Raw genomic sequence first — 17,266 nt, 5'->3', positions numbered from 1 at the left:
TAGTTCCTAACTCATTGCAAACTCTTACGTATTGGGCTACGAACAAAGAAAGACTGATTCACAGCAAGAGACAGGAATGTAAAAACATGAGTCCACAGTTGGGTTTCTTAGTTTATTCTGATTCCATCAACAATCTCAGCCAGATCAGTGGTTATTTAAATCTTTCCAAGTCCACCTCTTTTACAGTTTCTCTTAACCACACAATTGCTCCCTCTTTCACACATGCTTTGTTCACATTAATTTTAACAATTCTATTTTATCAATTCTATTATCCATAGTTTGTTGATTAACAAGCTGACGTTTATTGTACCAGAAGTTAATACAACCAAGGACTCCCTACATCTGTTGTTTGAGAGGAAAGCATTAGCAACCCCTTATCTGTTCAAGCATCCAAATTCAGCAACAGACTGGATCAAAAAAACACATTTGACCAAAAATCTCTGAGAAACAAAGCAGTGCATAGATGACTATTCACTATTTTCCCAGCAGGTCCAGGAAACATTTTTAAAGCAAAATTAAGACTGAAGAGGTTTACAAAATCTAATGATTAAAAGTTTAGTTACCTCATGTCTGTGCATGTGTTACAAAACATCAGTCTGAGAACAAGGTTTTCCAGCTTGTATATAGGTTATTAGCCCATCTCCACTGCTATTTACTAGAATTTTACTAGTTCAACTGGAAATTTATATATTAAGAAAATGCATCTCTACTGACACATCTTCAAGTGGTCCGTTTAGCCTGTATTCTATTAACTTGTCTGACAAAAGCTGTCTTTTGCTTACAAGAGATGGAGCTCAGGCAGCCCATGGGTCAAAAATCTTCAAACATGGAGGCACTCAGAAGTCTGATGTTTTGTGAGAAACATCCCTTGGGCTTGCTGGGAAGTGAAGAAGCACTTCTGGAGCAGCCATCACACACTGATTCAAACAGGAGCAAAACTCATATAGGATTTAATGGGGTTCACAATGTATGGAAGGACCCAGGCATTGCTGAATGAACAAATACTTAAGAAGCAGGAAAATATATATATATATATATGTGTATATATATATATATATAAACAAGTATTTATATTTGCAGTAATAATGTTCTGTCCCTGTCTCCTTTTCGAGTGATCAGGACAATAGATACACATGGAAAAGCATTACTGAGAAAATATTTGCTGAAATATTCCTGAAATAAAGGTCGGTCTTATGCTTTCAGCCAAGTATTTTACCTAACCTGCTTTCCCAGCTAACCATATCATTGATTTCAATAAAGTTTTTTTTCTAAAAACATCCATTAGTTAGCATATTGAAATGCACTATGTATGTAATTATGATTTGGGACATTATTTTTCACTCTACTATATTTTCAAAGATAAGTAATGCTGTATATTTAAATAATTTTTTTCTGATTTAGACAACATGTTGCAAACTATTGTAATGAATAGATTGCTTTGTTAAGTGAGTGAAATTAAAGTGATACATAGTCAGATGCAACACTGGAACATGATGAATAATGGATGTTTTAGAAGTGCCAAGTTCATTCTAATGACATATGAGTACAAAGACATTTTAAAGCAGTTTAATCATCAGAGAATTGCTGCTCGTTAACATGCTCACAGGATTATCATGCATTAAGTGAATAGTCCTAAGTAGTTCATCAACTAATTTATGTTTCAGTGTTGTTACAAGGTATTTTCACATGACCAGATGAATTCCTTCATGAGAAAATAGAGAAAAACATAATTTAATCAAAGGTTCTGCGATCAAGCGAGAAAGAATATATTTTGCCTAATTCACCACCAGCATAAACATAGGTCACTTCACAGAAGCCAACAGAGCCTCATCTCCTCGAACCAGTAATAAATTGGTCATGTGGGTTCAAAACCAAGCACAGCTTGAACTTTTTAACTTCATAGGAAGAAGTATCTTAAGCAAGCACTGGCTGCTGATCAGTCAGCATCCTGCCTGCTCTGCAGTGACAAAGGGCTAGCAGCTTTTCCTTGGCAGGGACAGACACCCTGAGAATCCCTTTCGTCTTCCTAAAAGAAGTGAATGCACTGGTAGAAACTGTTGACTCTTGATTCCTTCCCCACAAAACAGATCTTCCTTAATTCCTACCAATCATCCCTTGTCAGTGCAAGGCCAACTAATGGTCTCCTTCATTATGTACTCCAAATCGACGGGTTTATTTTGGAGAGGATAACCCCATGCCTCCTGCCTTTGTGACAAATGTCAGCAGTGGTCTGAGATGTGCTTTCCTCTTTTGCAGTCAGCTTCTAACAAAATGAGAGAATTCTGTCAAAATGTTTCAGAGAATCTGCTTACTATTTTACCTGCAACAACAGAAAATGTAAGCCCAAAGAAGTAAAACATACCTTACAAACCATGGAAAATTTTGGGAAGCATAAGAAACTAAAATTTTAGAAAAACATTCTAGACAAACAGAGAATGAATTTATAGGATTCCACAGCTTCACCAAGTATCTTTCAGTCTTTTATTTAGAAAGCATATATAAAATCAGTGTTGAAGACATTTGACTGAATAATTCCAACCTTTTTTTTTTTTGTCCATTAAAAGAATACTGTATTACTGGGGCTGTAAAAAAAATGAATAAATAAATAAATAAAAGATCAACAGTTTTTAACAATTTTTTTACATTATCTATTTGGAAGACATTTTAGGAAGCACATAAATAAGCAGATCAGTGAAGGGAATAGATCTGAGCTGTGTTTTTAGTGACAAAGTGAGTTTTAACTCAAAGTGAGATAAAATAATGCAGAAAAAAAGAGTTCAAGTTTCCTTCGTCATCATCGGCCATAGTTACCTGCAACCTTTTGGCTCAGACCAAAGTATAAAGTTCTATAGCATCACTGACTGCAGCGGCAGCAAAAACAATGGCTTTAGTTAACCTAAGGGAATAATAAAACACAGTAGTGGAACATGAAATTCATTTAGCTGAAGCCAGATTTATTGGTGAGGGATCTGAGGGTTGACCATTGCTCCCAGAAGCACAGGTGGAAGTTTTTTCTTGTTGCATTAAGACTTTACCAAATGCATTCTGATGTACCAAAATTTTTTTATTTTTTTTTGCTCCACTTATGAATCAAGCCAGATACTTATTTTAAATTATCTACTATAAGGAATTTATCATATTTTGCTTACTATATCCTTATAGGCTTCCCCAGAGAAACAAGAGTGGAAAATGAATGAATTTGATATAAGACAAACAGAGAAGCCTCTGAAACAAGAAGCATCAGAAACAGAAGAACCTGAAAGAATGATAGTTGGTGTCAACGTGCTGCAGCAGACAATGGGGTGTGGCAAGCTTTAAGAATGACCATGAAAGAAAAAGGTCAGACTGTGGAAACAGGAAAGGAATAATCAAGAGAGCATTACATAGCCACAAGGTTATATTTAAAAAAAAAAAAAAGTTTATGCTGAAAAGAACCATCATTTAAAGGGCAGGGTTCAAGATATAATATTTTATCAACACCATTCTTAAACTCTCTTGAATTCTTTTGTTCAGCAGAACTTTGATAATCCATGGTAAAACAATGTATCCCTTCTACTAACTACTGTATTTTTGCCATTTACTGCAGTACATGTCATTTACTGGACCATATGTAAAATAACTTCACTTATTCTTACAGACATTTTTTTAAGCATTTCTTTCACTTCATGTTTTGATGTTATCTCTACTCATGGTTTCATTACGAAGGTAGAAAGCCTACAGAGAACTAAAACATTGCAACATTTCTTAATAACAGCTGCCCAAGAGAGCAGAAAGCAAAAAGAAGGATCATGATTATTACTCATTTAATTTTTGTGTCTGTAGAGTTCCCAAGGAGCAGAGAAGTTGCAACAGAGACAGAATATGGCATCCTATATCTCTGTGCTGATTAGCTCCCCTGAAACAGAAGAAGCTGCTGCTCCACATATATTTAACTCCTTCCCATTTTGCCTTGATGCTTCCTTCTTTTCCACAGGTTGCCTCATCTACAGCAGCCCTCACGGTCTTCCTTTGGAAAGTCTGTCCTATAGCTATTAGTTCCTTATTTCTTCTGTTCCTGCCTTAGAAATTATTCAGCTATGTCCCATGCAGCAGAAAACACTATCAAAGAAGTGAGGCAATCATGTGAGGAACTGTATGTGTACAGCACACTCCTGCGGTCCTCATGGATGCCCCACGTGTTGTGTATGTGGGTGGGCAACTGCCCAAATTGCACAACTCCCCTGACCACAGTAATCTGTTATTGCTGCATTGAAGCTGGTGGATAATAACAATTGACACCTTCTAAAAGACTTCTTCAGAAAGTGTCACAGCGGTAACTTCAGTTCTCAGTATTTCACGGTGGTTTTTTTTTGTTTGTTTGTTTGTTTTTTGTTGTTGTTGTTGTTTCTATCACTTTTCCCAGACATTGGCTGGTACTCCCCATCATTAAAATATTTAAAGTGTTTTGGGCTACAATTTGTATTACCAATCATATCCTTGAACAAAATAGTATATTATTATCACTTAGCAAAAATTGAATATTCCAATATACTTTCAACAGTTTCCACCTCTTTCCTGAATCTAACTGAATTCAGTGTTTCTAGCAACAGAATTACTTCCACAATAATGCACCTGACATCACTCAAGATCTGATTCAGCTATCTTTATATGCTAAAGCAGTACTTCCCCTCTAGAGTTATCCCATCAAAACTCTCAGCAAGACTTTTGATGAAAAGGTACTAATCAACTTGAGTAAGGACATGAAAAATGAATGCCAAAAAGATGTGGAAAAAAAAAAGTAGACTACATGAAAACAAACATGTATTTATATATACTTAAAGTTATAATATTTACAAATAAGCCATGGACAATATTATATGTAAGTAACAGGGACACAATTTCAAAAAGCGTTAAGCCAAAGAAAGGAAACAAAAGTGGAACCAAAGTGATCACAGAGTAGAAGAGAGCAAAACAATAATAAAGGCCATGATAGAATAATTAAGGTTGGAAGAGACTTGCAGAGGTAAGATAGTCTGTCCCCCTACCAAAATCAGGGCCAAATTTGAAGTTAGGTTAGGTGCTTAAGGCTTTTTCCAGTCAATTCTGAGTTCCAGATTAAGATTTCACTAACCTTTTTGGGCAACCATCCACCCTGTAATTCCTCCTGTTTATTTCCCATGCTGTGTATATTGCTGTACAATTTATTCAGATAAGCTCAGCACAGCATTGTGGTAGCCATACAAGCATCCTGAGAAACAGTTTTATGGAGAGATTTTAAGAAGCCTATTGCCTTAATTCTGCAGAAGTTTACATCCTGCCAAAACATGAACAGCAGGATAAATGGAACGTAATTGTGGTCAGCCAAGAATTTAATGAGAGTTTTAAAGAAGGCCTGTGTCACAGGCAAATCAGGAACAAGACCGGATACCTTGGCAGCATGCAAGGCAAGATATATATGAGGAGGATAGGCTGTGAAAGGTATGAAAAGAAAACCAGCTTGACTGCTATGACAGGTGAGCTTTTAGCAAACTTTTAAAGACGATGTGCTAAACATCATTGCTAAACATCATTCTTTGCTGAAATTAAGAGTTCTGGAAGGACTCAGCAGAAGGCGTGAGGTGACCCCCCCCCAAGGCAGCTATAAGCTGCTCACACCTGATCCCCACATGCAGCATACCTGAAGTTGATGCTCCAAGAATTGCCTGAGACAATCTAACAGTCCTGCCACCCTTTCTCTTTCTCTCAGCTGGGTTGATTTTCTGCTGTTTTGGTGAGCTGCCTCAGCTCACCAAGGGATTTTTAGTTCAGAAAGGGATCAGACCGAGACACACTGTGCAAGGGAGGAGACAGGACCAGACACCCAAAGCCATAGGCAGCAGAAGGCAGCAAACTGCTGGATCAGTGGTCCCAAGGTAGGCCCCTAAGTACCCTGCTTCTATATAAGCTCCAAGTTCAAGCCACAAAAGAACTGAGCTTCAGAGATACTTCCCCTCCAGATGTCACAGCTCCAAACAGTGCATCCCACCTAATGCAGAATTCTCCTGTGTGCCAGGATGCCACTGCAATGAGCATATAATTGAGGTTTCTCATACACCAGACCACCACAGCATTTGAAAAAAAGACATAATGGAAGTTTAGGTCTGACTAAGTCTGATGTAGCCATCATGAGCTAGATGCTTGACATTAACAATAGATATTGAAGAAATAGGTCAAAACTTGATGAGACAGAATGAGATGTGGGCTATAAAGCTGCATTAATGGAGCCAGCAGTTTAAAGACTGGTAAGTGTGCAAGGACTTCCAGAGAGGTTACAGAGGGTGAAGAAAAGGAGATGAGGTACAGACGCATTCGCATGGTACAGAGCAAGAAGGGCATATTCTCTACAAACCATAATTTAAAAAAAAAAAAAAACAGTCACAGAGGAGTATAGAGAAAAAAAACAGAAAATTACAGCAATGTTAGATGCAGACAATAGTAGGAACGTTTCAGGAATAATTTTCCGATGCAGAACTGGTTGCCAAAAATGCTCCTGTCCCAAACTGGGATTAAAAGAAAAAAAAAGAAAAAAGCTCAGAGATTCATGCGAGAAGATCTAGATCTAATTTTGATCAAATTTCATGTTTATTATAATTTATGTTACTCATCAAATGAAACATTTCAATGTAAAGCTTGATTCTTTGTTTTTAAAAATGTCAAAGCTATAACCCTACCAATCTTAAAACTTAATTGACCATCTTTTGGCATTGGGACATTAATCACAAGTGAGTCATTCCTGTAAGAAAAAGTTTGGCATTAAACTGCTATCTTCTGATGAACAATATTGAAAAATTCCTATGCAGCTCTAAAGTTAAATTGTTCAGCATTAACTTTTCAAATAAGCTAGAAAATGGCAACACATACTCTGTGCTTTATTTTAAATTGATTTTAACTCTTATCTTTTATAGAGTTTTATTATTTTGTAGCCAGAAAGAGTAGCACAATGCAGTTAAATTCACTGGGAATATATCAGACTGGATGAACATACAAAAAGCACTAACCTGAAGACTGCAGATGGTGAGACCTGATACAGAACAGTGCTGTTTTTAGAACAGTAGAGAACAACATGGTAAGGCATCTTGGCATTTTTTCTTGTGCATACAGTAACTTTCCCTTCATTTCTTTTCTTTTCCTTTTTTTTTTCCCCTTTTTCTTGCCCTTTACTTGTCAGACTGCTTTCACGGATGTCTGAGCTACCAGGCTTGCTGCTCTCAGTGGTGCTCTGTCAGAAGCAGCAGTTTGCGTACTATCCATTACAGGAGTCAGTATTACTTAGTAAATTGGAATATCAAACCCAGATATAATTAGGTTGTTGAAATAACAACCTGAAAGTATGGCCTAATTCACACAGGGTGCTAATAAATAACAGGCATGCTCACTGACCTCATTAGAATTGAAACTCTGAACTATTTGAAGTCAGTGGCAAATTCAGAATGTTACAGGCTTAGGAAGCTTCTATAACCTAAATTATAAAGCTATAAGAAATAAACCATCCAATCTACAAGTCTTTGGGAAAAAAATACTCTGGGGGAAAAAGACAATAAAATTACCAATTTTATATTTAAAATAACTAACTAAATATTCAAGAGGCAAAAAAATCAGTGTCTCTACTCTCAAGGCTACTTTCAGACATATTACAATGGATAAGATAAAATGTCTTAGACTAAGCTTCATTAGTGTCATGATTAGACTAATAGACTGTTTTATGCACCATTATTTTATAACACCATTTATCAGCTATCAATAATTAAACTATCAATAATTAATATGTACCTACCATGTAAACTGAAGTAGATTATTGTGGGGAATGCAGAATCATACAATTATAACTCTTAGTAGGAGTTTCATTATAAGAAATTAAAATTGGACTTTGAATGAAATTACGACAGATCACACAGCTATTTAGCATATGTCAAAGGAAACAAAGAACTCTTGAAAGGAAAGACAAAAACACACAGCTAATGTGTTTATGCCACATGGAACACTGTATTTTATTTTGTAATTTCATTTCCTTTTAGAGGGGGACTATCTCATATGTCAGTTATTTCAGACAACAAACGTGCTCACAAAAAAATCGCCCATTACAAAATTCCTGATTTTCATGAACAGACAATAATATTAATACTGTCACGTTGCTTGTATGAGTGGTCCATCATCCATCCAATAGCAGGTGAAGTGGGAATTTGGGAAGTACTAGATATCCCAATGGAAGGATTGACAGCAAACTGCCTCTCTAGTACATCATGGTCTATGTGCCTGGTCACCAAGGCCTTCTCCTTAACTGATCATATATTGAGGAATGGTGGATCAGTCAGTTTCATTACATCCTCCTTCAGCGCAATCTGCTTTCTGAGGGGCTTTCAGAAGCTTTCTTCTGGCCTCTCTAAGGGGTCTAAATCTCTGTATTGCAAATAAACAGTCTCTCATGAACATTTTTCCGTTAAATAACAGTAATATGGTTTTCATTCCCTTCAAAGGAACTGCACAAAAGGGCTACATTCAGGGCAAGCCCGGGTAGCACAGTCTCCAGAAGTCACGTCAGCAAGCAGGATGCAAATGTCAGTCTAGAGAAAAATGAAAGGAACACAGGATATCCTGTTTTCTACTGTTAGCTTTAAAAGAAAGAAGACAGACAACTGAATATCCACCCTATTCATCAGAAGAGGATAATACAGGGAAGAATTTTGCCAGGAAGTACTTCTGGCTTCATTCCTTTGGGCTTCATTTCTACCGAGGAACAGGGAATGGAGGACACTGACAGATAGGTGAAAAGCCTCTCTGATCACTAATATTACCTGCAGTTGTAAGGCATCACAGAGTTGTAAAGTATTATGTACATGCAGAAGGAGAAGCCAGATCCCAACCAAACCAGAATCCCTGCCTCTGGATGTGCCTGACTGCTAAGCAGTGAGTGACTGCATCACAGCCTGTGCAAAGAGCACAAGCTGACTCTGTCCTGGCAGAGAAGGCAGCTTTGACGAAAGGGAAAGGCTCTCACCTTTCTCAGAACGGCTTTTGAATGGCCACTTAAGACTGCAAGAATGTAAACACTCAGAATAACAGATTTGATAAATGTAATTCCATAGCAGCCAGTTAAAACATGATTTTTTTTTTCTGTTTTCTACACAACAGCTAATGGCATTTGTTATAAAACAGGGTGGTAAGGAATCACCCACGAAATCCAAGTAAAATATTTCAAAAGGTTACAAGCCTTTAAAAATATAGGAAGAGGCTGTTCACTCATACTGACATGTTTCCGTGCGTTCTCCTAAAAAATGGGATAGAATAGAAGTGAACAAATGCAAAATTAGAATTCAGAATGAATGACAAAAATTACTGTCTTCATCCAACTTCTGTGTACAATTGTTCACAGGATAAGTTAAAATCTGTAAGAATTCCATATTTGATGTTTAGAGTTTTATGGGTGGCTACAATAATTCACTTCAACTAAATTAAACAATTTTTCCTGCTTCCAGATCATGTTGATCAGTTTCACTACAACACTGTAAAAATAAACCCACCCTATTTGGCTTCTAAACCTTAAAAATTGAGTCCTATTTGTCCCCCGTTTTAAATCCTAAAATTTCATTTATTCACTTTCATTCATTTTGGTCACTAAACCAGGTTTAATATATTAAATATTCCAAGGACAAAATAATTATTAATGGGACTAGAGGAGAATAAATTGTATTTTTGAAACACAGTTTACACTAGATGCTGTGGGGAGAAGGGAGGGACTTGGCTACTTGGTTTTGCTTTGACAGACCCATTTACCTATCTGAATCGTGAAAATGATTTTTTGACAAAAAGACAAGGTCTTCAACTCACCTTTACAACCTCTGCTGCATGTATTTTCACATATACTTTCTACATTTTATTAAATTTCAGGAACTGTGCTAGCAGCTCAAATATAAAAGGAGTGCCCCCATTCATTTTATATGGATTACAGCAGAAAGTGCTAGGAATATTATTTGGGAATTAGTCTGCTATGGTAGCTGTACAGTCCAGTGAGCTTAGCCTGCGTATGTATGAGCAAGTGGTGTATCAGTATTTAAAGGTGGTATACCAGTATTTAATGGTATCCCCATTTCTCCTACTGCTGTGACAACTGGGATATAACAAAATCACATGGCAACCTGCTCTGGAGTTCTGAATACAAATTGCAGCAAGGATTTGGTGTCACTGACAAACAAACCTTCTTACAAGCTGACTTTTTTGGCTGACATTCCATCTAAACCATAGTGTGTCTCAGCTGAGAAAACAGTACAATATGCCTTTCCTTTCCTTGCAGGCAGCACCACATTCTTTTATTTATGAAGGCACAAAATGTCTGAAAGCCAGCCTGAGGCATCCTAGGTCCTAGTGGGGCCACAGCATACCACAGGAAGCTGCAATTCCTTCTTAAATTGTGAATAGGCAGGTTTTTGCTCAGGCTTCCTTGCAAATGGAAAGAGTTGGTAAAATGAAGATTACGTTAACGTGTTACATTACCCACCCACCTTCAATTACAATTTGAACTCATATGTACTGAACATCAACTGTTGCCCAGTTGCATTAAAGAAAGAACCTTGCAAGTTCCTCTTATGGAAGCTGTGCTTTCATTTCTATGCAGTGGTTTATTTGCATAGTGGGAATAACCAACCTGAGCAATGGTGGAAGGACAGCATCAACCAGGATCTAGTACATGACTGCACATGAATTTACTAATGATATTTATTGGCTGCTGGATATAAAACCCTCCAAAGTGTATCAAAAGCTGCTCTAAGGCACCAATCTAAACAATGCAAACAACTGCTTGGCAAGGGAGCCATTAACACTTCCAACTATTAAATCATTTCAAAATTGCCCTTCCAGCTTATGCTCACCAGCTGTTTAAAGGAAAAGGGAACATCAAACTCAGATGGTTGGCAGAGCAAACAGAAGGATCCCCCAAACTGAATGTGTGGAAATTGCCTTTTTGTGCTGTCAGATCTCAAAGATGTGGGAGAGGAGCACAAGAATCAAGGATAGGCAGAGGGAATCAAGAAAAAATATTTTGGAAGTGTAAAATGTAAAGCTCTCCCTGGAACATTAATTCATCTTCAGTGAACACACACTAAATGAAAATTGGCTTTCAGCTGAATCACAATTTATATCTTAACATATTACAAGCAAGGTAGAGTATTTAGTTTTATACCCAGAGCCCTAAATCAAATCTTAATCAAAATTTAACTGAAGATAACATCTAGCCCTCACTGAGTTCCACAGAATCACAGAATCATCTAGGTTGGAAGAGACCTTCAAGATCACCAAGTCCAACCTCTGACCTAACACTAACAAGTCCTCCACTAAATCATATCACTAAGCTCTAAATCTAAACGTCTTTTAAAGACCTCCAGGGATGGTGACTCAACCACTTCCCTGGGCAGCCTATTCCAATGCCTAACAACCCTTTCAGTAAAGAAGTTTTTCCTAATATCCAACCTAAACCTCCCCTGGTGCAACTTTAGCCCATTCCCCCTCATCCTGTCACCAGGCACATGGGAGAATAGACCAACCCTCACCTCGCTACAGTCTCCTTTAAGGTACCTGTAGAGTGTGATAAGGTCGCCCCTGAGCCTCCTCTTCTCCAGACTGAACAACCCCAACTCCCTCAGCCGCTCCTCGTAAGACTTGTTCTCCAGACCACTCACCAGCTTCGTAAGAAGCTTCCGTACGAAGTTTTGAGTTTTACATTAGAAAACAGTTTTACAAATACTTCATAGCTCTTCCATTCTTTGGGAGAGAATGAAATACGGTTTTCTGGACTATTTTCTCTCATGTTTTGCGATAAGAAAGCACTCAGTAAAAGCAGATGACACTATCTAAGAGTCTGATGGGCCAGACTAGGACAGACAGATTTGATAATTCTTGAGGTAATACATACAATATGGTCCTATTGCCATTCTGGATTCCTAGACTTGCATGGTTTAAAAATGCTGAAATAGATTATTCAGAGGAGACTGAATTACATATTAAGCATTGTCAGAAATCTTTTCACAGAAACTTATTTAGAAGTTAACACATGTACAAAGAACACATTCAACCTGTTTTTTACTGAAATCTCAACTCTCACAACTGACCTTGCATTTAATTTCCCTTCTTACCTCAAATCTGTAAGTGGAAAAGTATCACCTTTCTACCAGGAAACCTCCCACTGTTTTCATAAACTCCCCTGCCAGTAATGTCATTATTTTTAATGAAAACAAAAATTATGCCCCTTTGAACATTAGGAATCACTGCAAAGCAGAAGGCAGAAGCCAAAAGACCAAAACATACCCTCCTAGAATGAAAGGTGCAGTTTTAAGAAGGGAGAAAGCTCTGTCTTGCTGCCTGATCCTTCTGGGGTACAATGTGATTAAAGCAAATTTATATGAAGAAAAAAAAAAAAAAGAGGAAAATCTGTTTGAGAATGGAAAACCCAAATTCACCTATTTTGAAGGAGTGTAAGCTCTGTAACAATGAAAACTGATTAAGCTAAATAATTTAAGGTATCTGATTGGTACCAAACAGATACGCATGCACTTGTGCCCATATTACATACACAGAGAAATATTTATTTTAGTTCAAAAATATTACAATAGGTTTATGGGAAAGGTACTTGTTATTCAACTGCAAGCACTTGTAAAACATAACACACTTAAGAACAGAAATATGATTACCAAGATGAAAAAGCATAAATTTTTACCATGATGCTGTTGTGTGGAAAAAAACTTTTTCCCACAAATTAGCTTTCAGGTTGGCAAATCTCTGAGTGTTTGCATGTAGAAGGGGCAAAGCCAAAGCACCATCTAGTCTGAAATAAAAATAAAAACTCAGAAACAGATCTAAGAGTCTGGTGGATAACAGAAGTGTCAATGTGACTTTCACCAAGAGAGAGTTCACAGTACTGTTTTGATGTGTTCAGCCTTCTGATACACTTGAAAGGGGACAAGAAACCCACAAACCACTTTAGTTCTTCCTGTGAAATCTACAACTCCTCTCTCTCCAAATGCCATATTTGATTACCAGACTCTAGCGAACAACATTATGGAAACAGAGTTCAGCTTCCTAACATAAAAGAACCATTCTTCCTGGTCTGCTAGAGAAGAAAATGTAACTGCTGTGTCATTCTGCTTGACCTCCTAAAATGACAGAGCTCAGCATCTGAATAAGAATGTGAAGAAGGGTGAAGGCTTTCTGCCCTGTATTCCTGCACCTGGAGATGGAAGACAGACCTCTATATTACAATATAAAAAACAGTTACATACTATTTCCTTTTTTTTTTCTTTTTTTTTTCTTTCTTTTTTTTTTTTTCTTTTTAACTTGTCTTTAAGTAATGGTGAATCTTCCACCCTCATAACTGTGGGGACATTATTTTTTTTAATAAAAAAAAAGTGGCAAGAAGACAGCAATGAAAGGAAACCAAATTCTGTTTCCTTTCCTTTTCCACCTATTGGCACAACAGAAGAATAATACCACAGTCCAAACACAAGCAGACATCTTTAACCACATACAAGGGAGCATCTCTGCAAATTCGGCATGTGGGATGCAGAGGCTTCTTGCTCAACTTCATCAGAATGTTTGTTTTCCGACCAGACTAACTAGGAGCAGAAGTAACAGCATAGTTTCTTGCTCTAGGAGTTTCTGTGGTACGTGTGGTTGGACTTGATGATCTTGCCTACTTTTATTTTATTTTTTTTAATCTAAATGATTCTATGATCCTATGTGTGGATGTCAAAGCCTGAAGCAACTCCTACAAACAAACATTTTAGAAACAGAGCCACAGATATGGTGTGTGCTAGGGTTAGAGAAGAAGACATTCTTGAAATCAGTGTTTAAAATGTCAGTGTCATTCTGACAGCAATGTTGTCAGTGATATAAAATAATATATTTTGCACTGATCAAAATTTGCTTGGTGCAGGGCTGTGTTCAGACTACAGTTCAAACAATAGTAATTCTAACGGCCTACAGCATTTTCCTGCCTCAGTGAGGAAAGGAGAAAGATAACCCCTAGAGTCCAAAGAAAAGGAGGAATGGGGGGGCAGCAGGCTCAGCTGCTCTGAAACCTTTCTTCTTCAGAAGGCTCATATCACACAAGGAGGATATGCCACTAGGGAGATAAATTAAAGGACTTACTGTTTCTCATTGACTTTACTCCCATTTCAAGCTATATAAAGACTTCAAGACTTTAAGTACCTATACGCCACAGGAAAATACTGTAGTACTGTTCTACAGTCTTTATATACTTTGGAGTCAAATTGCCACCATGCCCATTTCCCATACTTATTCCTCAAAGGTTGACTGCAGTAATCTTTTCTGTGGATCTGACCCGTTATTATGTAGTATCAGTGGAATACCTAATACTAATTTTCAGTTTTCTCTTAAAAACCTACAGGTTACTTTTAAGGTTGATAACAAAAATGTTAAGTCTATCAAGTTATAAGTGGAATTTTATGCTCTGTTGAAATTTCTGTACTTGGATTACCGGTGTGAGTAACAGGAGGAAGCTTCCCAGGTAAAGGAAAAGTGAGGAAAAGTCCTGAGTGTTAGCAGCTGACCCCTTTCATCAGAATAAAGGAAAGAAGACCTAAAACCTCAGATCATGGCCTCTTTATGTTAATTCTCATTACTTTTCTGATGACAGGGGAGCAGAATCTTAACAGCTTAGTCTGAAGGAGAAAAACCTAAATAATAGACATGTAGCCAACCAGTAACACGCTGATTCCAGAACACATGGAATCTTCGCATTAATTTTTAAAATGCAGCAGAGGGCACTTGAATATTCTTTCCTAACATCCACAAAGGTTTCCTACATGACGCGAGCTTTTTGGCATACAGTAAACTTATCTGCTGACTTCTGCAGACTGAGTTCTATATAGGTTTTAAGATAATATGATGATGAAATCATGCTTTTTCCCAGCAGAGTAACAACGCATCAGTGAAAGGAACTGATAGTCACCCCTCACTTTTTTCCATCTACAGACTAAATACAACTTGAAATAAGAATAAAGGGACACTTTAATAAACTGAAAAATTCCAAACATATAGTAAGGAAAAACATATACATCATGACCATATACTAATGCATACAAATTAAACTAGAAATTAAAAGGAAATAAAATATTTTTTTTTAAAAAAAAAAAAAGGAGAGCCAAAAACAAAAGGGGAGAAAAGCAAGCCAAAAGGTTTCAACTAAAAATGAAAAAACGGTACACCAGGGGGGAAAAAAAATGTTTAATTCATCTATAGCAGGATGTTCACTAAGACCATTTTAAACCTTCAGACTGAAAACAAAACTTGGTAATATTTAAATAAAATCCTGTTGATTTAAATCAAAGAAAAACAGGAGACTGCTAAACAGAAAGTCCCAAAGAAATACAACAAATTGAAAGATAATTAAAATAAAAACTGAGAGAAGGAAAAATATTGGAAAGTGAAATGAAAACATCCTGCAGTTGAAACAGGATGGAAAGAAAGCAGCATAAATGGACTTTGATAACTAAAACAAAAGGAGGAACCTTAAGGAAAATACTTTCACTGAAGTATAATGAAAACAAAATGTGCACACAAATTGTTGCATAATGAGAGAGAGAGAAAAAAAATGAAATAACAGTGATGTTCCTCCTGTGCACACGGATCTCCTCATTCCAAAAACATTAAGAGGAATTCATTATCTCCAAATAAATGAAAGAACGCACAAAACAGGAGTGACAAAAATAATGGCAGCCCTAGTAGCAGTGCCATGACTCATCTGTTATCATCTGGTCAAACATCAGGAAACTTTGTGGTAGTGATACACAAATGTGCACAGTCACTTCCCTGACATCACGGCAAAGTCTGGAATTTGTTGCAGTAGTATCTCAGTGACACTTGTAAACACAAGATAATGTAGGTCAGCTCCCTTAATTACAAATTTCTGTGCACTCAATTGCTTAACTAATCCTAAAAGACTACCTAACTTGACTAATCTTAAACCAACCCAGAAATAATTCTGGTTGCAGCTTTTTTTTTTTTCTTCTTTGCTTGCTATGTATAATGGGCTTGAAGAAAAATACAATTAATCTTAAAGGTTTACTTGCAGCCTTCACTTTATCTTGCCACCCTTTGTCTACACCTGGACACACAGCTTTGAGCAAATCAGCTCGGTTTCTGTGATTGGCACTAGAATGTATACCACAAATTCATTTCCATGTCTTACATCCTACCACATGTAATACTCATGTGTTAACAGTCCCTTCCCTGCCTCAGTCTTCAGAGATGAAACTACTAAGAATATATATGTAAAGTGTTCTAAAATAAAAAGCCTTTAAAAAAAATCTCCATAATTGTTTTAAACTAGTGTTGCTTTCAGGGATTTTTACTCTTGCTTTTGGGGGAATGGAATTAAACAAAATAGTCATGAGCCATGGATGGTGTGAGCTAAATGCCAATCTCACTTACAGCAGTTACCAGCAGGAAATGGTAGATTCACTGTTAATTTGCAGACCTTAAAATAGAAGATATCTTTCTAGAAATGCATGCTTCTGCACCGTCTGAGAAACACTGTAGAGACTATGAATATGAGTCCAATTAGGTGACAGCTACGTTCCCTTCTGACACCGAAAAATACATAATTATATGGACTTGGGGGTTCTGGTGGATGAAAAGATTGACATGAGCTGGCAGTGCATGCTTGCAGTCCAGAGTGGCCAGCAAGTCAAAGGAGGTAATTGCCGCCCTCTGCTTTGCCCTTGTGAAGCCCCACCAGGAGTGCTGCATCCAGCTCTGGGGCCCCCAGCACAAGAAGGACATGGATGTATTAGAATGAGTCCAGAGGAGGGCCACGAGGATGATTGGAGGGCTGGAGCACCTCTCCTATGAAGAAAGGCTGAGAGAGCTGGGGCTGTTCAGCCTAAAGAAGAGAAGGCACTGGGGAGATTTCATTGCAGCTTTTCATTACTTAAAGGGGGCTTATAAAAAAGATGGAGAGCAACTTCTTACTCAGGCAGATAATGATGGGACAAGGGGGAATGGTATTAAACTAAAAGATGGGAGATTTACGTTAGATATTATTAAGAAATTATTTACTATGAAGGTGGTGAGGCACTGGAAGGGAAACTGTGGATGCCCCATCCCTGGAGGTGTTTAAGATCATGTGGATGGGGCTTTGAGCAACCTGGTCAAGTGGGTGGCAACCCCCCATGGCAGGGGGTAGGAACTAGGTGATCCTTAAGGTCCCTTCCAACCCAAGCCATTCTATGGTTCTATGACT

The 17,266-nt window shown here is 37.5% G+C and overlaps 1 protein-coding gene across 6 annotated transcripts in view; it reads right to left on the bottom strand.

Moving 5' to 3' along the window:
• NEBL (nebulette) overlaps positions 1–17,266 on the bottom strand; it is a 260,561-nt gene that overhangs the window by 12,125 nt on the left and 231,170 nt on the right. The gene's annotated exons all lie outside the window — the stretch shown is intronic.

This window comes from Anser brachyrhynchus (genome assembly GCF_964034855.1).
Source record: "Anser brachyrhynchus genome assembly, chromosome: 2".
NCBI lineage: Eukaryota > Metazoa > Chordata > Aves > Anseriformes > Anatidae > Anser > Anser brachyrhynchus.
This window is presented reverse-complemented; position numbering and strand designations above follow the sequence as displayed.